We start from the raw sequence: 25,640 nt of genomic DNA, 5'->3' as shown, positions 1-25,640 counted from the left end.
AGTGGCTGAGTGACAGGTAACAGAGGGTTGTAGTCAATGGAATATATTCGAAGCTTGGGCTTGTCACCAGTGGGGTACCTCAGGGATCTGTACTTGGACCCATTCTCTTTAATATTTTTATTAGTGATATTGCAGAAGGTCTTGAAGGTAAGGTGTGTCTTTTTGCGGATGATACTAAGATATGTAACAGGGTTGATGTTCCAGGAGGGATAAGCCAAATGGAAAATGATTTAGGTAAACTAGAAAAATGGTCAGAGTTGTGGCATATGACATTTAATGTGGGTGACTGCAAGATAATGCATCTTGGACGTAAAAACCCAAGGGCAGAGTACAGGATATTTGATACGTTCCTAACCTCAACATCTGAGGAAAGGGATTTAAGGGTGATTGTTTCTGATGACTTAAAGGTCGACAGACAATGTAATCGAGCAGCAGGAAATGCTAGCAGAATACTTGGTTGTATAGGGAGAGGTATTAGCAGTAGAAAGAGGGAAGTGCTCATGCCATTGTACAGAACACTGGTGAGACCTCACTTGGAGTACTGTACACAGTACTGGAGACCCTATCTTCAGAAGGATATTGATACCTTAGAGAGAGTTCAAAGAAGAGCTACTAAACTGGTTCATGGATTCAAACTTACCAGGAAAGGTTAAAGGATCTTAACATGTATAGCTTGGAGGAAAGACGAGACAGGGGGGATATGATAGAAACATTTAAATACATAAAGGGAATCAACACAGTAAAAGAGGAGACTTTATTTAAAAGAAGAAAAACTACCACAACAAGAGGACATAGTCTTAAATTAGAGGGACAAAGGTTTAAAAATAATATCAGCCCACGGGAGGATGCAGAGCTCTGGGAGGCTTCTGACGGACCCACGGGGACATACTGATCAGCCTACTGTCACTAAGCTGTCAAATCGTTTGACTGTCACCTCAGTAGAACACACATATGCAAAATTGCTTCAGTTAAGAGCCAACAGGGAGGGGACAGACGGATGTCTGGGAGTGAGTGTGTACCCAGGAGGGGATACGGGCAATGAGAGGCCTCTAGCTGGCCCTCAGGGTATTGCTGATCTGTTTAAAGTAATTAAGCTGTTGATTTTTTTAGAATGTAACTTCAGTTAAGCCATCTCATGCAAAAACACTTCTGTTATAAATTGTTCACTTAATTATTTGTTCTGTCTTATAAATGTGCAGCCCACAGAAGAGATGTTCAGTCACGTACATACTTCCCCTAGGCTCAGGGACAATGAGCAATTCAACTGAGCCGGCCGTGAGCAGTAGCCTCACGACTCTTGACACCTCATACTTCATACCGGCCGCTACGGCCCTGCGCAGCGGACCCTACCTGTAAATTTGATCGAGCCCAGGGACCCCGCCGAAGGGGCACGTATACCCTGGTGCACCGGACCGATCTAGGGTCATAGTTGTCTACCCATACTAGACACCCTCCAACACCCCCCCCTGCCCAGACTGACATAACTGACTGACCCTCACTGAGTGACATACATTACTACCCACCCCCACCCTTACACCCCCCCTTCCCTCCCTATTATCCTTTCTGACTGTCTCTGTCACCTCCCCCCCTCCCCTAATACACTTCTCATTCACGCTTCCCTCCTGATCCCTCCCCTCCCACTACATTCACGTTCTCCACAGCAATGTCACAGGAATTCCTACCGGCTCCACTCAGGATCTGGTCTAACAACACTAGAGGCCTCAACATCCCTGAGAAACGCAAGCACCTCCTGCGGAAGCTGTGGTCCCTCAGGGTATCTGTAGCATTCCTGCAGGAGACACACTTCAAGGAGGGGAGTGCCCCCGTGATGCGAGACGGAAGATTCCCCCAGGGATTCTTTGCAAACCACCGAGATACCAAATGTTCGGGTGTGGCCATCCTCTTAGCGGGAAGTGTTCCATTCCGGTGCACCGATACCAAGATAGACCCGCAAGGGAGGTACCTTTTCGTGAAAGGAACTATAGCGGATCGCCAATACACACTGGCCAATGTATATTGCCCCAACCGCGGCCAACACACATTCTTGGCCCGAACGCTATCACGCCTGGAGAAATTTAGGGAGGGGCTCCTGATATTGGCAGGGGACATAAATCTCCCCCTAGACCCTCGGGTGGACACATCTCGGGGGTCCAGCGCCATACCAGACCACTGTGTGCGCAGGGCCAAACAAGCCCTGAATAGACTTGGCTTGGTCGACTGCTGGCGGGCGGCTCACCCAGACGGGAGGGATTACACCTGCTATTCGGCCCCCCATAACCAGTATAGCAGGATAGACTACGTCTTCGTGGCGCAGGAATACCTCCATCTGCTCATGTCCGCAGATATAGGGATCCACAGAGACTCCGACCATGCCCATTAGAGGGCACTACATCAGCCTTTGCACACAACGCAAACGAGAGAGCTCCAGACGGGTCCTGGACCTAGTCAAGAGGATAGCCGACCTGGAAAACTTACATAAACAGGAACTGACAGACGACATATATCTGCAACTGACGGATGAGAGAAGACAACTCAAGGACGTACTCTCCCAGAAACTACTTAACGTGATCCGCAGGTCTAACCGCTATTTTTATGAGTACTCCAACAAATGCGGTAGAATGTTAGCCAGAACCCTGCAACAGAGGCAGAGGCAAAACCACATACACAAAATCAACACAAAAGACCGGCAAGAAACGCGACTCCCGGCAGAGATTATGCAAGCGTTCAGGAACTATTACACGGACCTCTATAACCTGGCTGATACGGCTAGCGCACACGACCCAACAAGACACGGGCGAGACCTGACAGAATATCTTTCCAGACATGTCTCCCGGAAAATCACCCCAGAGAAAGCTGCAGACATGGAACAACCTTTGTCTCGCGAGGAACTATATGCGGCTCTCAAACTGACCAAATCCAACAGAGCGCCGGGACCAGACGGCCTCCCCGCAAGTTACCTTCGCACTTTTAAGGATATACTACTGCCACACCTACTGACAGGCCTGAATTCGATCCTCGAGGGCCGGAATTTTCCGGTCGACTCGCTCCGTGCAGTGGTAACGGTCTTGCTGTAAGAGGGGAAAGACCCAGCATGCTGTGCAAGTTACCGCCCCATCTCCCTCTTAAATGCAGACCTGAAACTATTTGCGAAAGCCATGGCTCTCCGCAGGGAAGCCCGGGACAATACTATCCGGGCGCTAAACATCATCCACTCGGCCGGAGAGCGGGGAGAGGGACTGGTCCTCCTATCCACTGATGCGGAAAAGGCCTTTGACCGAGTGGATTGGGCATACCTCGCAGCCACGCTACAGCACATGGGCTTCGGTCCCAACATAAGGACCTGGATAGCAGCATTATACACGAATCCGACGGCGCGAATCCGAGTTAACGGCGCCCTCTCAGACCCGTTTCCCATTCGGAATGGCACGAGACAGGGGTGCCCCTTGTCCCCCCTTCTGTTCGCCCTCTCTTCGGAGCCGCTCCTAGAGGCGGTCAGAGCTGACGGGGGAATCGTGGGACATAGAATAGGGAGAACGGAGCACAGGGTTGCGGCTTACGCCGACGATATGCTCTTCTTCCTTGAGCGGCCGCTGATCTCCATGCCAAACCTGCTGGGGCTCCTCCGAGAGTTTGGGAGGGTCTCGAACTTGAAACTCAACACAGAGAAGTCAGAGGCCATTAACATCTCGGTCCCTGCCGAATCTGCGCTGCACCTTCGATCCCAGTTCAAGTTCAAATGGTGCGAGGCTAAACTAAAATACCTCTGTATCTGGTTGACTAAAAAGCTCGCACACCTCTACCAGGCAAACGTTGTCCCTATCCTGACCACCATCCAGGCCGATATGCAACGATGGACAGACCTCTACATCTCGTGGTTTGGGCGCATAAACGCGATTAAGATGAACATCCTACCGCGTCTTCTCTATCTATTTCAGACGCTCCCGATATCCCTACCACGAGACTTCTTCCACGCTATATCCACGGCGATTCGGAGATTGGTGTGGAAGAGGGGAACGCCACGAATCAGTAAAGACCGACTGGAGCAACCTAAACACAGAGGAGGAGCCGGACTCCCATCGATCACGGGATATTACCGAGCGGCGCACCTGCTGAGAGTTGTAGACTGGCACACCCAATCGACTGACAAACTATGGGTACGGGCCGAGATAACACAGGCAGAGGGGAAGATCCCTGCGCAACTATGGAGGTCGGGAATCTCACACAACGCCCTCCGTACGGGGAACCCCCTCATTGACGCAACCGTGAAGCTATGGTGCACTCTTCGCTATCCGCAGCAGCTGACTACCCATACCAGCCCACTAACGCCCATCTCATGTAACCCAGAAGTGGGAGGAGTAATGATGCCAGGGGACCTAACAAATTTCTCCAGATCAGACTGGATCTACATGCGCCAATGGTGCGACAATGGCACCCTCAAAACCCTGACGGATCTGCTCCCTGACACAATCCCCACGGTCCTAGACCGGTTCCGATACCTGCAGGTCAGGCCGTACTACTCAACCACGGTAGCCAAGCAACAATTTCACCGTGATCTCACGCACTTTGAAACACTTTGCGCAAGTAGGCGGCACATGGAGCGGGGGATTTCGACCCTATACACAATGCTTATAGGTGGGAGAAATGAGCCGCCTCCGAAATTTATCGCCAGATGGGAAAGAGAAACCGGAGAATCCCTGACAGCCCAGGACTGGGACAAGATATTTTTACTCACACACAAAAGCTCTATTAGCTCAAAATTTCAAGAGATGAGCTACAAGCTGTTAACTACCTGGTACAGAACACCTGACGTGCTACACCGCATGAACCCAGATATGGAAGATACATGTTGGCGGTGCAGAGAGGAGAAAGGCACTATGCTCCATATCTGGTGGACATGCTCATCCATCGCCCCCTTCTGGGAAATGGTAAATGCCAAAATACGCGAAATATCGGACCCGGAACTCCCGCTCCAGCCCCTCCCCATGCTACTACACCACACGAGCATGACACTAAAGACCTATAAGAAATCATTGACGAAACACCTGATGAAAATCCCTGATACCCACACTGTGGAAACAAACGGCAACCCCCACCTTCCAGCAGTGGGTAGATAGAGTAGGAGAAATTCGTTCCATGGAAAGCATGACGGCAGCCATCCAGGGCCGCACAGAAAAATATAACCTGACATGGACCCCCTGGCTCCTGTACATTGCTGCGGACAGAACTGTACCCTAAAACAAAAGCATCCTCAACCTGCCCCTCTTCTTCCCTCCCCCCAGCTACTATACTCACACCTCTTCCTATTAGAATATACATACCCCCTTCTTCTCTCCCGCCCCTCCCCTACACCCTTCCCTTCTCCCTCATCCCCGTCCCCCACCCAACCGGACCATTGCTGGGCCAGCCTAACTCACTCCTAGATATGGACCAGGACATACATGCCTTGACAGATCAACGCACAGACGCCACAGCCTAAGCAGGCGATGGGGGGGGCTAACAGACAAAGACCCACATACTCAGACTATAATACCGCTTACGCCTAAGTCCCCCTAGATGCCCACAGACTTATAACTACACATATTGGGGACATCGCAGTAGGACCAGACGCATAGGCACTCCTGCCCGTATAACCCACGCACTGACACCCCTCCACCAGGACGAACACACTTGACAGGCGCAGGGACCATACAAAAGCGGCCGACCGTCTCAAACGTTGACGAGAACCACTACATTCGAAATGCGCGTACAACGCTAATTTAAAAAAAAAAAAAAAAAGTGGTGACACGCAAACAGACTCCGATATGCCGATATAATCTAGATAATCGCAAGTAGCTAAAAGAGGGACAGAATTGAACGTACGGATCCTGTGACCCTTGGTGTTCGCTATAGTTAAGGCGACTCCCCTACCCCTGACTAATCTCCTTTCCCTATTCTCTCCTACATCCCCATTTATCCTGGAAAATAACAGATGACTGAAGAATGTCGAAAACAAACAATAAGAATAGTAAGGTATAAAGGAGTCAGATGGGCTGTATTTCACAGTTGTTTTATAGATAGAACTGTATTATAAATGTGATTTCTATGCTGGTTCTTGATTGTACCCTTGGAACGTGACACTAACTCAAAGCTATTGTGCTCTTCTTTCTGTATTTTCCTGTCTGTGAAAACGCAAAATAAAGATTGTCAAAAAAAAAAAAAAAAATATCAGGAAGTATTACTTTACTGAGAGGGTAGTGGATGCATGGAATAGCCTTCCAGCTGAAGTGGTAGAGGTTAACACAGTAAAGGAGTTTAAGCATGCGTGGGATAGGCATAAGGCTATCCTAACTATAAGATAAGGCCAGGGACTAATGAAAGTATTTAGAAAATTGGGCAGACTAGATGGGCCGAATGGCTCTTATCTGCCGTCACATTCTATGTTTCTATGTTTCTATGTAAAGAAACACATTGAAACCAATGTGGCTTTGTTGGAAAGGGATTCAAGAAATTACAAATAAAAAACCTTCCACTTTTACATCATTATACCGATGAAATGCCTGCACAGTTTAGAGCCAACTCATAAGGGCTGTAAAAATTGTGAGTGTTCCTATTTATTTTACTTGTTGTTTTAGGTGTCCATATTGCCCTGATAGTTTTTTATGTTTACACTGCATAGGATATATCAGCTACCGTATATCAATAACATCTTACATCACCGTGTGCGCAATAACCTTATCCATTTTCCTATTCCTACGTATGTATTAAGTGTTTTTAGTGACAAAGCACTTGTGTGGTTTTTTAGCTGCACTGAGTTATTTATGTAAAACTTGTTTTTTTTTATATTAGATTTTAGGGAAACCTTTTCACTTTACCTTGTTTTGTGTGTAATGTTTGAAATAGTTTAAATGTAATGTTATATAACACCACTACCATAAAGTGCTGAAGACCTAACTTTACTCTACTCTACTATTTTAAAATAAATATGGTGAATATACCTTATTCGCAAATATGAAAAAATCTTCAATGTGAAAATAATCAAGGCTGGGGAACGCAGCCATGGATCATAAGTAAGGACAGTTGTACAGTGCATGAAAAATGATGACATATAAAGTGCTTGATGTGAAAAAGGTGCAAACTGTTGCTCCAACCAACATGAGCGTCTGTGATATAAACAAGTGTGCCATATAACTACCCTATAATACTAGATATCACACATTTAAGACTACGCAGATCTACTGTTGCGGCTACCCCAAGAGTACGAGGGGTTTCGCCGCCTGAGACGTTCTTTTCCCCCTGTTCAGAGTGATGCTTTCCGATTTCCCAGGATAGTATAGCTCTGTACAGATGAGACTCTATGATGAGGGTAAGCAAGGAAATTCATTTTAATGGTGCCACACTGGCCTTTCATGCAATTCCCCATGCAAGGGTTACTCCCACATGGACCTTGTGGGGAACTTACAAGATACAGACATAGACCAATGACAGTGATGTTCAGATGTTTATCACTCTCATAATCACATAATCCCTCCCTTCTACCTGAGTGACAATTGAGATTGATACTGTACTAACTTAATTATCTCTAGGTGAAAAAGAACACAATTTACAGGTAACCCGAGAGTATCCCCAAAACTCACATAACCCCACAAAAGTTATATCTCCTGATAGCCCCGATTTGGGGAAACAACATACAGTTGATTTGAATAGCGTGCAAAAGTTCATTTATTTCAGTAATGCAACGTAAAAGGGGAAACTAATATATGAGATAGATGCATTACAAGCAAAGCAAGATAGTTCAAGCCGTGATTTGTCATAAGCGCGATGATTATGGCTTACAGCTCATGAAAACACCAATTCCACAATCTCAGTAAATACGAATATTACATGCGATCAATAAAACAAGGAGTGTACATAGAACAATATCGGACCTCTGAAAAGTATAAGCATGCATTTGGACTCAGTACTTGGTTTGGGCCCTTTTTGCAACCATTACTGCCTCAATGTGGAATGGAAGATATCAGCCCGTGGCACTGCCGAGGTGTTATGGAAGACCAGGATGCTTCAATAGCGGCCGTAAGCTCTTCTGCATTATTCGGTCTCATGTCTCATCTTTCTCTTGGCAATGCCCCATAGATTCTCTATGGGGTTCAGGTCAGGTCAGTCCAGGCCTGGACTGGACTTAATGAAGCACAATTGACCAGCAGATGACATGTATCCCCAAATCGACACAGACTGTGGAAACTTCACACTGGACTTGAAGCATCTTGCAGTATGTGCCTCTCCATTCTTCCTCCAGACTCTGGGTTCTTGGTTTCCAAATGAGATGCAAAAGTTGTTCTCATCAGAACAGAGGACTTTTAGACCAGCTCTGGTTTTCTTTAGCCCAGGTAAGACGCTTCTGTGGCAAAACTAGCCACTTCTGGACTGTAGTTATTAAAGGTTGTCCGTAGGCTGAATATGTACTGTGTATTTTAACCTGTGTATGTACCGTATTGTGGCCGTTCGCATGCTGGCCGCCGTATGCGGCCAGCGCACCAAGCATTCATACGACGAAACACGGCTATCCTGGCCGTTCGCCGTACGAATACGGACTCCCCAGGTCGACCACACATTCCCAAGTCGTGTGGTACCAATTCACCGATTGCAACATTGTTGCAATCGGTAATTAAGGGTTCTCCGAGGTGGCCGTCGATCCACTACCGACCATGCGGCGGTCGGCCATCTTGGATCCTTTGTCCCTGTAGCGGTGTTCGGTCGTCGAGAGCCTGGAACTGAAAACGGCTACTCGATGATTTGAACGCTGCTGGACTTCCAGCACGTTCGGGAGTCCCGCGTTCGGTCCATTGTATGTCCCGTACTTATTCGGTACTTTTAAACTCACTTTAATGTTTTATTGTATTATGTGCGGCGTTCGGTCAATTCAGCTGGGATCGGAGCGGTATTCTCACAAAGTGTGCGCTCCGACCCCAGCTATCTACCGAACGTTCAACTATTGCAAAGTACCGAATATTGTGTAATTTCTGTATTTTAATGTCAATTGTCGGTTTCGCTGCACGAGGAGATAATCCACTTAGTCGTCCATTTTAGTGGGAGTATCTCTCTCGTGCAGCAAGGCCTGTTGGGAAAGTCACAGTGCATGGTGGGAGAAATCCCCTGGAATTACTGTCTGGAAACCCCTTGCATGGGGAACTGTATAAATATACTGCCTGTGAATAAACCGAGTTAGTTGACTCCCAAACTGTGTTTCGTCCGGTTATTGGGAGGATTGGGAATATTGCCTTGCTTTCTACTCTGACTGTGGATTTCCTAGATGTACCAACGGATATCGTATGCTGATACATTGCATTCCGTTACAATTGGTGGCAAGCGACGGGATCCGAACCTTACAGCCGAAAAAGCAGCGTTCGTGGAAACTGGAACGACCGAACAAGGAAAGCAAGGGCAATTCGTATGGAGATTGATTATACCATACTAAAACGACAAACTTTAAAAGAGCTACTGGAAGCCAGGGGTAAGATAGCCAGCAACAAGTCTAAGGCTGTGCTGATCGCTGAACTGATGGAGGGAGACCGAGCCCGCAGCGCTACACCCCCACCAGCCAAGGAAGAGACCCCATTCCAAAAAGAGCTGCGAACCAGGTTGGAGTTTTTACCGCAACCAGTACCGCTGGAAATACTGACCGTGATGGTATCAGATGTACAGGATTATCTGATGGCGACCAGCACACCAGCAACCCCACCTAGGGCAGAGTCTGTTACTGCCTCCACCTACGGACAGGTCAAACCCAAAGTCCCACATCACGCCTTTAAAGCGTTTTGTGAAGAAAAGGACGAAATCGATGGGTATTTGCAGGACTTTGAGCGGCTGTGCGATCTGCACGATTTGGAGCCCGCAGTATGGGTGCCGCTGCTGGCAGGCAAATTATCGGGTAGGGCAGCTGAAGCCTACCGTGCCGTACCCCGAGAGGACAGTAAGGATTACCCTAAAGTAAAGAGGGCAATCTTGGAGAGGTATGCTATTACCCCAGAGGCATACCGGCGGAAATTCCGGGGCTTGCGCAAGCCTGAGAAAGATTCTCATGCAGAATGGGCGCACAAGCTGGACCAAGCATCGCTAGGCTGGATACAGGCCAGCAACGCCACTAACATGGAGGAGTTGAGGCAGTTAATGCTGCTGGAACAATTTTTTAATGGTTTGTCCCCAGAAGCACAAGAATGGGTGAGAGACCGGAAACCACTCACCCTACCCGAAGCCGCTAAATTGGCGGATCAGCATTTTGATGCCAGGAGACATCACAGGGCCCAAAATAAGGCTCTCCCTCGGATTACAGGGCCACCCAATAATTTTACCCCTACCGGCCCCACCGCACCCCTGCACAGGCCGGCACTGAATACTCCACCAGCCCCCTCCCGATACAACGGCAGGGCTAACATTCAGTGTCACACCTGCAAGCAGTGGGGGCACATTTCCCGAGAGTGCACCCAAAACCGGAGCCGGCAAGCTTGGAATCAGGTGCGACAAAATTTGGCACCCAGGGCTGCTGCGCACCATTATCAGGTAGCACCCGCCACCCAAGACGTACTGAGCGCTCAAAGTGAGGAGCCTTTAGGGGTGCTGCACGAAGTAATGTCAGTCCGAGCCACCGACAACCGACAGCACCATCGGCAGCTAGTGACCCTGGAGGGAAAGGAGGTGCAAGGGCTCCGGGATTCGGGAGCCACTCTAACTTTGGTTGCCCCACATTTGGTACCAGGCGCAACCCACACTGGCGGCTCCGTGGCAGTACGGGTGGCCGGGGGAGCAGTATACCGGCTGCCTACTGCCAAAGTTCATTTGGATTGGGGTGTGGGAGAGGGGACCGTAGAAGTAGGGCTGATGCAGAATTTACCTGCCGATGTTGTACTGGGGAATGACTTGGGCCAAATGACTTCCGCTTTTATTCCCCAGACTCCGTACCAGGAGGCCCTTCCCGTAACCACCCGGCAACAGGCTCGCACCACGGCTACACCAACACACTCTGAGGCTCAGGTAAGAGACCATGTTCCCCAACTGACATGTCCTGGGATACCCCGACTACCTTTGCGACTGAAGTCCAGACCGATCCCACTCTCCAAATATATAGGGACCGGGCACAAACCGACCAAGCAGGGTTAGAGGGGGAGCGGTTCATCTGGGAGAGAGAGCTGCTATACCGTGTCACGGCCAAAGATGTGGGGGGGTCTGTCACCTTAACTAATAAGCAACTAGTGGTACCCCAGAAGTATAGACAGGAGCTGCTGCGAATTTCTCATGACATCCCCTTGTCAGGACACTTAGGGATGACCCGTACCCGGTACCGTTTGACCCATGCCTTCTTCTGGCCCGGGATCTCTCAGGACGTGCGCCAATATTGCACCTCCTGCGACGTCTGCCAGCGGGTAGGTAAACGAGGGGATCGCCACAAAGCCAGACTATGCCCCCTGCCCATCATAGCCGAACCCTTCAGCCGAGTAGCAGTGGATATCGTAGGACCCCTGCCAAAACCCAGCCCCTCTGGCAAGAGGTATATCCTAACTGTAGTGGACTACGCCACCAGATACCCCGAAGCCGTGGCCCTCTCTAATATTCACGCTGAGACCGTAGCCGAAGCATTAATGAAGGTATTTTCCCGAGTAGGTTTTCCCCAAGAGATAATCTCGGACCGAGGTACCCAATTTACGGCCGAAGTTACTCAACATATGTGGAAGGTGTGTGGCATTAAGCCAATCGTTAATTCCGCCTACCACCCCCAGTCCAATGGACTATGTGAGCGGTTCAACGGGACGCTGAAGCAGATGCTTCGGACGTTCGGGGAAACCCACAAGGACTGGGAGAGGTTTCTGCCTCACCTACTCTTTGCCTATAGAGAGGTCCCCCAGGAGTCGACAGGCTTCTCCCCGTTTGAGCTATTGTTTGGGAGGAGGGTGCGAGGACCCTTGAACTTAATTAGGGAACACTGGGAGGGAGAGAGTACCACCAGCGAAACCCCTATCGTATCATACGTCCTGGAGTTCCGGGACCGTCTGGAGGCGCTGACTCAGGCTGTACACACCAACCTCCAGGCGGCCCAGCAACGCCAGCGACGCTGGTACGATAGAGGAGCCAGGGACCGCAGCTTTCAGGTGGGACAGAAGGTTTTGATCTTAAAACCCGTCCGCACAGATAAGCTGCAGGCCATCTGGCAAGGCCCATACCAGGTAGTGGAGCAGCGATGCGACACTACCTATGTGATCGGCCCCTGCTCAGGGGTAGGGAAGAGACGCATGCTTCACGTGAACATGCTCAAGCCCTACCATGAGAGGATAGAGGATGTGACGGCAATCTGTGCCTCCTCCTTAGAGGATCAGGAAAATTTACCCTTACCCGACCTACTAGAACCCGAGGAGCAGATAGAGCCCTCCCGGGGAGTTCAGCTGGGGGAGCGGCTAAGCCCCCAGGAGCGTGCCCAGGTACAGGCGCTGATTGTCGCCAAGGGGACTACCTTCTCCAACTTACCTGGATACACTCCGCTAGCCACCCACCGAGTGGAGACCCCGGGGCAGCTCCCTATGCGCCAGGCTCCATATCGGGTTCCAGAATCCGTCCGTACCCATATGAAAGCCGAGCTAGACGAAATGTTTCAGCTAGGGGTTATCGAACCCTCCGATAGCCCCTGGGCATCGCCGGTAGTCCTGGTACCTAAAAAGGATGGCACCACCCGATTCTGTGTTGACTACCGGAGGCTAAATGACAAGACGGTGTCTGACGCCTACCCGATGCCCCGGATAGACGAGCTGTTAGACAAGATGGCACGGGGCCAGTATCTCACTACCATTGACTTGTGTAAGGGATACTGGCAAATTCCCCTAGCTGATGATGCCATCCCTAAGTCGGCGTTTGTCACTCCGTTTGGCCTGTACCAGTTCAAGGTCATGCCTTTCGGAATGAAAAACGCTCCGGCTACCTTTCAACGGATGGTAGATCGGCTACTGGATGGTTTCCAGGAGTATGCCTGTGCCTATCTCGATGATATAGCCATTTTTAGTCAGACCTGGGAAGACCACATACACCACATAGGGGCGATCCTAGATCGCATTGGGGAGGCTGGGTTAACCCTAAAACCTAGCAAGTGCCACATAGGTATGGCCGAGGTGCAGTATCTGGGCCACCGTGTAGGGTGTGGGCAGCAGAGACCCGAGCCAGCCAAGATTGAGGCCGTAGCCAAGTGGCCTACCCCCAGGACTAAGACCCAGGTGCTGGCGTTCTTAGGGACAGCCGGCTATTACAGAAAATTTGTCCCTGACTATAGCACCCTCGCCAAACCCCTAACCGACCTGACGAAAAAGAACCTTCCCCGACTGGTTGTCTGGGCCCCAGAGTGTGAGCAGGCATTCCAACAACTCAAGACTGCTCTCACCAATGCTCCTGTGTTAACTGCTCCTGATCCAACTAAAAGATTTCTTGTTCACACAGACGCTTCAATGTTTGGATTGGGGGCAGTACTGAGCCAAGTGGGAGCCGATGGCGGAGAACACCCCGTAGCATATTTAAGCCGCAAATTGCTGCCTCGTGAAGTGAGCTACGCCGCCATCGAGAAAGAATGCCTGGCCGTGGTGTGGGCCCTTAAAAAGTTACAGCCCTATTTGTACGGACAACCTATTTCCTTACTCACAGATCACAACCCGTTAGTGTGGCTAAACCGTGTGTCGGGAGACAATGCCAGGCTGCTGCGCTGGAGCTTGGCGCTGCAGCCCTTTGACTTTACTATCCATTACCGGCCAGGAAAACAAAACGGTAACGCTGATGGGTTATCTAGACAGACTGAACTCGAGAAGTGATCTGTGAGTACTCTCCCGGACATCCCCAAGCCGATCCGTTGGGATCAGACTGTGTATGCCGGCTTGGTTCTGGGGGAGCATTGTGGCAAAACTAGCCACTTCTGGACTGTAGTTGTCCGTAGGCTGAATATGTACTGTGTATTTTAACCTGTGTATGTACCGTATTGTGGCCGTTCGCATGCTGGCCGCCGTATGCGGCCAGCGCACCAAGCATTCATACGACGAAACACGGCTATCCTGGCCGTTCGCCGTACGAATACGGACTCCCCAGGTCGACCACACATTCCCAAGTCGTGTGGTACCAATTCACCGATTGCAACATTGTTGCAATCGGTAATTAAGGGTTCTCCGAGGTGGCCGTCAATCCACTACCGACCATGCGGCGGTCGGCCATCTTGGATCCTTTGTCCCTGTAGCGGTGTTCGGTCGTCGAGAGCCTGGAACTGAAAACGGCTACTCGATGATTTGAACGCCGCTGGACTTCCAGCACGTTCGGGAGTCCCGCGTTCGGTCCATTGTATGTCCCGTACTTATTCGGTACTTTTAAACTCACTTTAATGTTTTATTGTATTATGTGCGGCGTTCGGTCAATTCAGCTGGGATCGGAGCGGTATTCTCACAAAGTGTGCGCTCCGACCCCAGCTATCTACCGAACGTTCAACTATTGCAAAGTACCGAATATTGTGTAATTTCTGTATTTTAATGTCAATTGTCGGTTTCGCTGCACGAGGAGATAATCCACTTAGTCGTCCATTTTAGTGGGAGTATCTCTCTCGTGCAGCAAGGCCTGTTGGGAAAGTCACAGTGCATGGTGGGAGAAATCCCCTGGAATTACTGTCTGGAAACCCCTTGCATGGGGAACTGTATAAATATACTGCCTGTGAATAAACCGAGTTAGTTGACTCCCAAACTGTGTTTCGTCCGGTTATTGGGAGGATTGGGAATATTGCCTTGCTTTCTACTCTGACTGTGGATTTCCTAGATGTACCAACGGATATCGTATGCTGATACATTGCATTCCGTTACAGCTTCTGACATTCTTTGTTGTTCAGGAGCGGCTTGACATGAGGAATACGACATCTGAAGCCCATGTCCAAGATCAGTCTGTGTGGTGGCTCTTGATGCACTGATTCCAGCCTCAGTCCACTCCTTGTGAAAGTCACCAACACATTTGAATGACCTTTTCCTGACAATCTCCAGGCTGCGGTCATCCCTGCTGCTTGTGCACCTTTTTCTTCCACACTTTTCCCTTCCACATAACTTTCTATTAAGGTGCTTGATACAGCACTTTGGGAACATCCAATTTCATTCGCAATTACCTTTTGAGGCTTTCCCTCCTTATGGAGGGTGTCAATGATGGTTTTCTGCACAACTGTCAGGTCAGCAGTCTTCCCCATGATTGTGATTCCCACTGAACCAGACAGAGACCACTTAAAGGATCAGAAACCCTTTGCAGGTGTTATGGCTTACTTAGCTGATTAGGGACACTGTGAGCCTTGTATGCACAGAGAGGGGAATGTGGTGTGACTAAGAGTAAGGAGACTACCCCAATTATAATGACAAACAACGAATATTGGATGAAACAGGCCACAGCAGTTTTTAAACTTACAACTGTAGGACTCATCCGAATTTTATTCTTTTTCTTTAATTCAAATATAAATAAACACATAAATATATATACACATACCAAAATTAACATATAAATTACATTTATTGCCCTACAGCCTCGAACTTAAATAACCGTCCTTGCCAACGAACTTAACCAGGTGCCTATGCACCAACACCGGTATGTCTCACCTCCGCCCTCGTCCAAACCAAAAATTCCCATCATCTTACATGCTTTACCAACAGCCGGCTTTTTGCTCGTTGGGCACGTCCTATTCGGTAACTTAAAAGTTTACCTTACAGAGCAGGGGAGGTTGAGACCCACCATGTCCATCTCCTGACATTCCATCTGCTCCCCAACCCTTTTGGCAAGGACACGCTCCCCGCTAGCTGTGACGGAACAAAAACAGAAAATGAGGGTGGGTGGGTGGGAAGTTGTTTGCTGGACAGAATCCCAAAAGGCACTGAGGTAAGATGATCCCTGCCACACTACAACCCCATAACCACTCCCCCTAAACACATACAGCCACTCCCCATATACACATACAGCCACTCCCCATATACACATACAGCCACTCCCCATATACACATACAGCCACTCCCCATATACACATACAGCCACTCCCCTAAACACATACAGCCACTCCCCTAAACACATACAGCCACTCCCCTAAACACATACAGCCACTCCCCTAAACACATACAGCCAATCATTAGCACCATCCCAACACTCATACATGTGCCCATGTCCGTTTAGCTATGCTGACTCCCCAGGGCCTAGAATATCGCCCCATTTCACAATATTCTAATTTACTGAGATTGTGGATTTGGGGTTTTCATAAGCTGTAAGCCATAATCATCGCACTTATGACAAATCACGGCTTCAACTATCTTGCTTTGCTTGTAATGCATCTAGCTCATATATTAGTTTCCCTTTTTATGTTGCATTTCTGAAATAAATTAACTTTTGCACAATATTCACATTTTTTGAGTATAACCTGTAAGTATCTATACACTGAAAAACATGTCGCTATGTATAGTAATCCTGAGTATCTATACACTGATAACAAACATGTCGCTCTGTATAATAGTGAGTATCTATACACTGATAATAAACATGTCGCTCTGTATAATAATACTGAGTATCTAGACACTGATAATAAACATGTCGCTCTGTATAATAATACTGAGTATCTATACCATGGTTCGTCAACCTGGTCCCTACCGCCCACTAGTGGGCGTTTCAGGATTCCAGGTGGGCGGTAGGGATTTCCAGGTTGATCGGGCGGGCGTGTGCGAGCCAGCGGTACCCGTGCGACTGGGTACCGCCGTGACCATTTGCGGCTCCGGCCCGCCCGGTAAACCGCCGGGGCCGCCTTCCAAAGTGTCCATCGGGTGGCCCATGCTGTCAGGGCCACCCGATGGATGCGGATTGTAAGGGGGCCTGGTCAGCGCTGGGCGCTTTAACAGCGCGACCGGGCCCCCTGTGATGACATCAGAGCTGGGAGGAAGTGATTCCCCGTTCACTCCTCCCAGCTAGAACTGAGAGCCGCGCGGGAGGAACACCAGGGAGTCAGAGTGGGAACTCTGACTCCCATCCACCTGAGCCACCACTGGACGCCAGGGAAAGTCACCCTCCTGCACCTTAAAGGTAGGAAACAGGAGGGTGACTTAAATATAATGTGTTTGTTTGTGTGTGTGTGTCTTTGTAGGTATGTCTTGTGTGTGTCTGTCTGTATGTGTTTGTATGTATGTCTTGTGTGTGTATGTGTCTGTCTGTGTATATATGTGTGTGTGTGTGTCTTTATGTATGTGTGTCTTGTCTTTGTATGTATGTGCCATTGTGTGTCTGCATGTGTGTGTGCGCATGTCTGTGTGTGTCTGTTTGTATGTGTGCCTGTCTGTTTGTATGTATGTGTGCCTGTCTGTGTCTTTGTGTGTGTATGTATGTGTGCCTGTCTGTGTCTGTATGTGTGCCTGTCTGTGTCTGTATGTGTGCCTGTCTGTGTCTGTATGTGTGCCTGTCTGTGTCTGTCGTGTATTTCTGTGTGTGTGTCGTATGTGTCTGTATGTGTGTGTGTGTATGTGTCTGTATATATATATATATATATATATATATATATATGTGTGTGTGTGTGTCTTGTCTCAGTATGTATGTGTCATTGTATGTGTGTCTTGTGTGTCTGCCTGTGTGTGTGTGTCTATGTATGTCTTATGTGTGTCTGCATGTGTGTGTGCATGTCTGTTTGTATGTGTGCCTGTCTGTTTGTATGTATATGTCGTGTCGTCTTTGTATGTATGTGTCATTGTATGTGTGTCTTGTGTGTCTGCATGTGTGTGTGTGTCTATGTATGTCTTATGTGTGTCTGCATGTGTGTGTGCATGTCTGTTTGTATGTGTGCCTGTCTGTTTGTATGTATATGTCGTGTGTGTGTGTGTATGTGTGCCAGTCTGTGTCTTTGTATGTGTATGTATGTGTATCCTGTGTATCTGTATGTGTGCCTGTCTGTGTGCGTGTCTTGTGTGTGTGTGTCTTGTGTGTGTGTGTGTCGTGTGTCTTGTGTGTCGTGTGTCTTGTGTGTCGTGTGTCTTGTGTGTCTTGTGTGTGTGTGTCTTGTGTGTGTGTGTCTTGTGTGTCGTGTGTCTTGTGTGTCGTGTGTCTTGTGTGTCGTGTGTCTTGTGTGTCGTGTGTCGTGTGTCTTGTGTGTCGTGTGTCTTGTGTGTCGTGTGTCTTGTGTGTCGTGTGTCTTGTGTGTCGTGTGTCTTGTGTGTCGTGTGTCTTGTGTGTCGTGTGTCTTGTGTGTCGTGTGTGTGTGTGTCTTGTGTGTGTGTGTCTTGTGTGTCGTGTGTGTGTCTTGTGTGTGTGCCTGTCTGTTATAGTGGACTATAGTAAGTGGGCTACCTAGCTCAGCCTTCCTACTGGGCATTGCTATAAGGACGGTTAAAAAATAGAAAAAAGGGGGAAAAAAGGTGGGGAGGGGAATTGAGGAGGGAGAGGAGATGAGCTGACGCACAAATGCGCAAACAGAGAAGTCATCTGAATATCACTGAAAGAGACCTTTGTTTGTTCCTTACGAAAATCGAACCAGATATCAAATATTTAGTCTTGCAGCATCAACCTCAAGGATCTCATTAATCAATAGTAAAGGTAATTTCAATTTACTTTATTGTTTTCTCATTAAACGTTATAAAGTTAAAAACCTTATAAACCTGCATTAAGTAGAAATAAAAAGATAAATGTACGTACATTTATTTTTTTTAAAAACACCCTCCTTTCTTAAAAATATTCTGCATTTGCGCGAAAACTGGTGGGCGGTAAGGAAATTTTTTCAACCAAAAAGATGCATTAGTGGGCGGTAGGTAGAAAAAGGTTGACTACCACTGATCTATACTCTGATAATAAACATGTTGCTCTGTATAATAATACTGAGTATCTATACGCTGATAATAAACATGTCGCTCTGTATAATAATACTGAGTATCTATACGCAGATAATAAACATGTCTCTTTGTATAATAATACTGAGTATCTATACACTGATAATAAACATGTCGCTCTGTATAATAATACTGAGTATCTATACGCTGATAATAAACATGTCGCTCTGTATAATGATTCCGAGTATCTATACGCTGATAATAAACATGTCGCTCTGTATAATAATACTGAGTATCTATACGCTGATAATAAACATGTTGCTCTGTATAATAATACTGAGTATTTATACGCTGATAATAAACATGTCTCTTTGTATAATAATACTGAGTATCTATACACTGATAATAAACATGTCGCTCTGTAGAATGATACCGAGTACCTGTTATGTTTGATGATGGCTGACTTACAATAACATACCGTCTATTAATCAGCCAGGATTTATTGATCACAAGTCACATATTATGTTCGATCCCTTTGTTGATATACACATTCCTGCTGTAACATACACCCAACATGGCCGAACTCCATACACACACTGGGAAGAGAGAGCAAATCTAGGGGGTGTATCCATCCCAGCATGCCTTGCACACTTACTACAGGAGCTGGTTAGGGAAAATCTGTGCATTGTGCAAAGCTTCACTAGAGGGTAATGCTGGTATACACCACAGTATCCACATAATACTGTGTATCTATACACTGATAATAAACATGTCGCTCTGTATATTAATACTGAGTATCTATACACTGATAATAAACATGTCGCTCTGTATAATGATGCCAAGTATCTATACGCTGATAATAAACATGTCGCTCTGTATAATAATACAGAGTATCTATACAGTGATAATAAACATGTCGCTCTGTATAATAATATTGAGTATCTATACACTGATAATAAACATGTCGCTCTGTATAATAATACTGAGTATCTATACCCTGATAATAAACCTGTGGCTCTGTATAATATTACTGAGTATCTATATGCTGATAATAAACATGTCGCTCTGTATAATATTACTGAGTATCTATACGCTGATAACATGTCACTCTGTATAATAATACTGAGTATCTATACGCTGATAATAAACATGTCACTCTGTATAATACTGAGTATCTATACGCTGATAATAAACATGTCGCTCTGTATAATAATACTGAGTATCTATACGCTGATAATAAACATGTCGCTCTGTATAATAATACTGAGTATCTATACGCGATAATAAACATGTCGCTCTGTATAATAATACTGAGTATCTATACGCTGATAATAAACATGTCGCTCTATATAATGATATCGAGTATCTATACACTGATAATAAACATGTCGCTCTGTATAATAATACTGAGTATCTATACGCTGATAATAAACATGTCACTCTGTATAATAATAATGAGTATCTATACGCTGATAATAAACATGTCGCTCTGTATAATAATACTGAGTATCTATACGCTGATAATAAACATGTCGCTCTATATAATGATATCGAGTATCTATACGCTGATAATAAACATGTCTCTCTGTATAATGTTACCGAGTACCTGTTATGTTTGATGTAATATCTGGCTGTGTGTTTATTTAGTTGAATAAGTCTTTTATATATATAGTCTTGGGCCAAATGCTCGCCACAATAATGTCTATATTATTGAAAAGTACTAATACACAATCTGATGTTCTTTATAAAAAATAAGCATTTATTCTTCTTCAATAGCAAACATGGAATATACTTAACAGATGGTATTTCTTAACGAAGTTACAGAGAGTCGTCTTTGTATCAGCAACTCAGGACATCAGAGAGGAGAGCAAACCGAATCGTAGCCGGGAGAGCAAGAGCACGTGGTCCTTTGTCCTCTGCCCTTTATAGCCCAAATTACGTCATAACGTTTAGTTTAGACTAGCCATATAAGGAAATTCTCCATATAAAGACCACCCAAATCTCTTCTACAGCACATTCCAGAGACCTCATGGTATAGAATAGCAAACACCATCTGTTCTGTATAACCCATTGGACAGCCACACCTTAATATGTATTTGAAAAGGAACATATAGAATATGCAGTATTCTACATTTGATGATAGCTGACTTACAATAACATACCGTCTATTAATCAGCCAGGATTTATTGATCACAAGTCACATAGTATGTTCGATCCCTTTGTTGATATACACATTCCTGCTGTAACATACACCCAACATGGCCGAACTCCATACACACACTGGGAAGAGAGAGCAAATCTAGGGGGTGTATCCATCCCAGCATGCCTTGCACACTTACTACAGGAGCTGGTTAGGGAAAATCTGTGCATTGTGCAAAGCTTCACTAGAGGAGACTGCTGGTATACACCACAGTATCCACATAATACTGTGTATCTATACACTGATAATAAACATGTCGCTCTGTATAATAATACTGAGTATCTATACGCCTATGATAAACATGTCGCTCTGTATAATAATACTGAGTATCTATACGCCTATGATAAACATGTCGCTCTGTATAATAATACTGAGTATCTCTACACTGAAAATAAACATGCCGCTGTGTATAATACTGAGTATCTATATGCTGATAATAAACATGTCGCTCTGTATAATAATACTGAGTATCTATACCCTGATAATAAACCTGTCGCTCTGTATAATAATACTGAGTATCTATATGCTGATAATAAACATGTCTCTCTGTATAATAATACTGAGTATCTATACGCTGATAATAAACATGTCACTCTGTATAATAATACTGAGTATACACTAATAATAAACATGTCGCTCTGTATAATAATACTGAATATCTATACGCTGATAATAAACATGTCGCTCTGTATAATAATAATGAGTATCTATACGCTGATAATAAACAAGTTGCTCTGTATAATAATATTGAGTATCTATACAGTTATAATAAACATGTCGCTCTGTATAATAATACCGAGTATCTATACGCTAATAATAAACATGTCGCTCTGTATAATAATACTGAGTATCTATACACTGATAATAAACATGTGGCTCTGTATAATAATACTGAGTATCTATACACTGATAATAAACATGTGGCTCTGTATAATAATACTGAGTATCTATACGCTGATAATAAACATGTCGCTCTGTATAATAATACGGAGTATCTATACACTGATAATAAACATGTCGCTCTGTAAAATAATACTGAGTATCTATACACTGATAATAAACATGTCACTCTGTATAATAATACTGAGTATACACTAATAATAAACATGTGGCTCTGTATAATAATACTGAGTATCTATACGCTGATAATAAACATGTCGCTCTGTATAATAATACTGAATATCTATACGCTGATAATAAACATGTCGCTCTGTATAATAATAATGAGTATTTATACGCTGATAATAAACAAGTTGCTCTGTATAATAATATTGAGTATCTATACAGTTATAATAAACATGTCGCTCTGTATAATAATACTGAGTATCTATACGCTGATAATAAACTTGCTGCTCTATATAATAATACTGAGTATCTATACGCTAATAATAAACATGTCGCTCTGTATAATAATACTGAGTATCTATACACTGATAATAAACATGTGGCTCTGTATAATAATACTGAGTATCTATACGCTGATAATAAACATGTCGCTCTGTATAATTATACTGAGTATCTATACGCTGATAATAAACCTGTCGCTCTGTATAATAATACTGAGTATCTATATGCTGATAATAAACATGTCGCTCTGTATTATAATACAGAGTATCTATACGATGATAATAAACATGTCGCTCTGTATAATAATACTGAGTATCTATACGCTGATAATAAACATGTCACTCTGTATAATAATACTGAGTATCTATACGCTGATAATAAACATGTCACTCTGTATAATAATACTGAGTATCTATACGCTGATAATAAACAAGTCACTCTGTATAATAATACTGAGTATCTATACGCTGATAATAAACATGTCGCTCTGTATAATAATACTGAGTATCTATACGCTGATAATAAACATGTCGCTCTGTATAATAATACTGAGTATCTATACGCTGATAATAAACAAGTCACTCTGTATAATAATACTGAGTATCTATACGCTGATAATAAACATGTCGCTCTGTATAATAATACTGAGTATCTATACGCTGATAATAAACATGTCGCTCTGTATAATAATACTGAGTATCTATACACTGATAAATATGTCGCTCTGTATAATAGTACCGAGTATCTATACGCTGATAATAAACATGTCGCTCTGTATAATAATATTCAGTATCTAACATTCAATAGCTTTTGATTTCAGTAAATATGCTGCAAACACAACAATTGGCAATTTTAAGTTCTTTACAACTTATAAAGTGTTTTGAAACTTACTGTGCTTAGTAATTCGGAACAGTGCACTGTAAGTTTTTTATGTTTAAAAAAATACTGTTATCATTAGGAGGTTTGTTCAATAAAATTTGAATTGCACTCTTAATAGTTGATAACATGAGAATTATGCTGATTATTATTTACATCAATTATTTAGTTAAATGAGAAAAAATATAATTTGCATAATAATTTGGAACGGGGTGTATGGGACAGGGGAGGGGGGATAACGATGCGCTAGTTAAAACATTCAAGTAGAAACCACCTCTATTCGCCCTAACGCAATATGACCACTAAAAGAGAAGGAAAGGTTTTCATATTAGATTAATTACATTTAGTTTAAAGTCTAATATAAAAACTATATGAAAAAACTTTTTTGAAATCATATGGGGAAAAAAGTCATTTTTGGTTTCGGTTTTCAAATGAATTTTATTTTTTCCTATGGAGATCCACCATAGACAGGACTATACTTTCTTTTCTAGAGCAACTTCTCATACTCGCGTATTGACATGGTGTGGGGGCAACGCAACAGCTTTAGAAAAGGTAGAGAAGATTGAAATCAGGGACAATACCTGGTCGGTCCATAGCATTAACACCTGGACTATGAAAGACCAGTGGAATACTATAAACCATGGGTCGTCAACCTGGTCCCTACCGCCCACTAGTGGGCGTTTCGGGATTCCAGGTGGGCGGTATGGATTTTCACATTTTTTTATGGATTGGGTGAGCGGGCGGGCGGGTGTGAGCCGGCGGTACCCCTGCGATCGGGTACCGCCATCACCACTTGCGGCCCCGGCCCGGGCGGCAATCCGCCGGGGCCGCATATAGAGGGGTCCATCGGGTGGCCCATGCTGTCAGGGCCACCCGATGGATGTGGATTGTGAGGGGGCCCGGTCAGCGCTGGGCGCTTTAACAGCGCGACCGGCCCCCTCTGATGACATCATCTCTGCTGGGAGGAAGTGATTCCCCGGTCACTCCTCCCAGCATACTGAGAGCCCGCGCGGGAGGAAGGAAGAGGAGGGAGTCAGAGTGGGAACTCTGACTCCCATCCACCTGAGCCACCACTGGACCCCAGGGAAAGTCACCCTCCTGCACCTTAAAGGTAGGAAACAGGAGGGTGACTTAAATATAATGTGTGTTTGTTTGTGTATGTGTCTTTGTATGTATGTCTTGTGTGTGTCTGTATGTGTGTCTTGTTTTTGTATGTATGTCTTGTGTGTGTATGTGTCTTTGTATGTGTCTGTATATATGTGTCTTGTTTTTGTATGTATGTCTTGTGTGTGTATGTGTCTTTGTATGTGTCTTGTGTGTGTCTGTATATATGTGTCTTGTTTTTGTATGTATGTCTTGTGTGTGTGTCTTGTTTTTGTATGTATGTCTTGTGTGTGTGTCTGTGTGTGTGTCTTGTTTTTGTATGTATGTCTTGTGTGTGTGTCTGTGTGTGTGTGTCTTGTTTTTGTATGTATGTCTTGTGTGTGTGTGTGTGTGTGTGTCTGTGTATGTGTCGTGTGTCTGTCTGTATATATGTGTGTATGTATGTGTGTCTTGTCTTTGTATGTATATGTTTCTTGTGTCTGTCTGTATGTGTGTGTGCCTGTCTGTATGTATGTGTGCCTGTCTGTATGTGTGTGTGCCTGTATGTATGTATGTATGTATGTATGTATGTATGTATGCCAGCAGGTCCGCCATCAGAAATTTTGGGGCCCCTAACACAGCTCAAGGTCTGGGCCCCCCTTCAAGCCCGCCTCCAAATCCTGTCCACAGGAATACACACACACACACTAACAGATACAAATACATACACACATGCATACACACAGTGCATACGCATACACTGACATACACTGGCATATACACATACACTGGCATACATACACACACACATACACTGGCATACATACACACACACATACACTGGCATACACATACACTGGCATACATACATACACACACTGGCATACACACACACACTGGCATACACACACACACTGGCATACACACACACACTGGCATACACACATACACCTCATTTTCAGCCACCCTCCTCTCCCCTTACCGTCGCAGGAGGGAGGCTGGGGATGATGCGAGTCGGCTGCCTCTCCTCGCGGCCTTTCTCTCCTCCTTCCCGCGCGGAGTAAACTGGGAGGAAGTGACCGGACGTCACTTCCTCCCAGCAGCACTTGCTTCCGGCTGCATATTTATTTATTTTTAAAGGGGCCCGGTCGCGCTGACCGGGCCCCTGAAGATAATAGGGCCCATTTGGTGGCCCTAAATGCTTGGGCCACCTGATGGGCCCCATAAGCGTGTGGGCCCCGGTGCAGATGCACCGGCGGCAGTTCCGCTGATACACGTGGGGCCCCCAGGGCCGCCAGGCCCGTGACAATTGTCACGGTTGTCATGCCCTGATGGCGGCC

The 25,640-nt window shown here is 45.6% G+C and overlaps 1 protein-coding gene across 3 annotated transcripts in view; it reads right to left on the bottom strand.

Moving 5' to 3' along the window:
* LOC134568452 (oocyte zinc finger protein XlCOF7.1-like) overlaps positions 1-20,645 on the bottom strand; it is a 47,540-nt gene extending 26,895 nt beyond the window's left edge. Inside the window, exons 1-2 of one of the 3 annotated variants that reach the window (XM_063427051.1) lie at positions 19,273-19,454; positions 15,713-15,806 (exon numbers count right to left, since the gene is read on the bottom strand). The gene's annotated coding sequence lies outside the window, so the exon portion shown is untranslated. Of the gene's footprint in view, positions 1-15,712; positions 15,807-19,272; positions 19,455-20,591 lie in introns of those variants that run through there. The other 2 variants (XM_063427053.1, XM_063427052.1) reach the window with 2 other exon arrangements.
* Positions 20,646-25,640: the final 4,995 nt, after the last annotated feature.

Source organism: Pelobates fuscus, chromosome 7 (genome assembly GCF_036172605.1).
Source record: "Pelobates fuscus isolate aPelFus1 chromosome 7, aPelFus1.pri, whole genome shotgun sequence".
NCBI classification, from domain to species: domain Eukaryota; kingdom Metazoa; phylum Chordata; class Amphibia; order Anura; family Pelobatidae; genus Pelobates; species Pelobates fuscus.
Note: the sequence above shows the minus strand (reverse complement) of the source record. Positions and strands in the feature narration are given on the sequence as shown.